Source organism: Oncorhynchus mykiss, chromosome 18, assembly GCF_057628025.1.
Source record: "Oncorhynchus mykiss isolate SJ-2025 chromosome 18, ASM5762802v1, whole genome shotgun sequence".
NCBI lineage: Eukaryota > Metazoa > Chordata > Actinopteri > Salmoniformes > Salmonidae > Oncorhynchus > Oncorhynchus mykiss.
The window spans coordinates 24,724,379-24,726,231 of record NC_143039.1 but is presented as its reverse complement, the minus strand read 5'-3'; the positions used below and the strand labels follow the sequence as shown (position 1 = coordinate 24,726,231).

General features: G+C 38.9%; 1 long non-coding RNA gene across 1 annotated transcript; it reads left to right on the top strand.

Moving 5' to 3' along the window:
* Positions 1–1,015: 1,015 nt before the first annotated feature.
* On the top strand, positions 1,016–1,495 carry LOC149975440 (uncharacterized). Its single transcript, XR_016488645.1, has 2 exons — positions 1,016–1,148; positions 1,258–1,495. It is a non-coding gene; the product is annotated as an uncharacterized LOC149975440 (long non-coding RNA).
* Positions 1,496–1,853: the final 358 nt, after the last annotated feature.

Here is a 1,853-nt window from a genome sequence, read left to right as displayed (position 1 = left end):
TTCAGTTAGTACAATAATTAAATATTCAATGCCCTGGGTTTCTGGAGTCACTGAACCAGGGTGAGGATATTTAACAGGGCCTGACAGATGTTTTAAATAATGTTTATTTATCAATACTAATATCAAAGTGCCCTAAAGTGACACTCCCCTGTGACCCTGGTGGCTCTCCTCTCTAGGTCTACAGTTTCACATCACAACAAGCGTTCACATTTGAGTCATTTAGTAGACGCTTTTATCCAGAGTGACTTACAATTAGTGCATTCGTCTTAAGATACCTAGCTGAGACAACCAGGTATCACAGCCGTAGCAAGTACATTTTCCCTCAATAAAGTACTAGAGACTTCTACTTTTAATTTAGTTTTATTTTCCTACATTTTTCTGGTGCTGAAAATAGCAAAAGAGAATGCGACCAGAGACGTGAAGAGAGAGAGCGATGGAGTGGTGACGTCACCTCGTTTGATGAAGAACAAATCCAATTCAAATGCCATTCATTCCAGGGTTTTCTGACACAGTCTAGACCCCTGATTTTGACAAGCTAGATAATTATTAGAATTGTGTGGCATCATAGAATCATCCTTTCACTGAAGTCTTGTTTGTCCAGATAAAATAACCATCCAAATGTATAAATTAATAAATAAATACATGAGCATACACAAATAAATATCTAGTCAGATGTATGAATTAATACATGAATACATGAGCATATTTATTCCCAATCTCCATAGCAACACACTCACTGGCCCCAGACGACGTGAGAGAGAAAATATCATTCTATTTTAATTAGACTGCCGTTTTCCATCGCCCCTTTTAGAAAATATGAAATATTCTATGCATTAACATTTACAAATGTCAATCCCATTCAATATCATAGAACAATTTGCAAGTCATACAATGTAGGAAGCACATCAAGTGATGCAATATAAGACAAAAACCACAAGAGTTTTGCGGTCTTTGGAATCCTTAACCCAGCAAGGGAGTACTGTGTACTTTTTGTAGCAGAGCCAAAGTAGGAAAGTAGAGTGGAGAATCATTTCCCAAACTGCAGGATACTTTAGAGGACACGGACTATTGATTTCAACCCAACAGACTTGGCAAAGGCAGGAAGCAACAGGAGAGTTGCACTCTGAGGTTTTCTCCAGCATTCCTGGGTAAGTCTGTCTTCATCTCTCTCTGGGAGTTTGGTTTTAATATGTGTCCAGATAATAATCAGTCCATCAGTATTCAACCTTACACACACATCTTCTTAACATATCGTAGGTCCGGTTTGAAGTTTGATCTAACCCTCACCAGAGGAAGTTGTTCTGGGATAAATATTTGGCTGGCCATTTGAACTAGAAGAAAGACTAGTCTGTTGAAGAATCTGCTCGGGGTCAACAGAACAAAAGACGCATTGGAAATGTTTGACCAGTTCACATATTCAGATTCCAGTCATCATTGTTGTTTCACTAAACATGTTTCATTTTGCTTCCCTGAAATAAAGAAGTGTGCTTTCCTCTCCAGTCTCAGATGTTTTCATCTTGATAGAAACTGTGAGCTGAAGCCAATCCGGTTGTTATTTTTGACCAAATACTCTAAATAGCTTTACAGTGAGCTGGTTTGGGGTACATGGCTACACTGGACAAGTTAAAATGAGATCTTTCAACAAAATGCAACAATATAAAAAAAAATGCCTCCACTCAGCGAACAAACACTAGCCAATGAGCCTTTAGGACCACAACTCAGAACAATAGTCTCCTTTAGACTTTTGAGTTTGAATCCGTTTACATGGCAACAGGTAGTGCTTTTCAATAGAGGGCCAATGTGCCTGCATGGGAGTTCATCTGCTCCTCTAGATCAGAGAGTTTCAGTGGGGC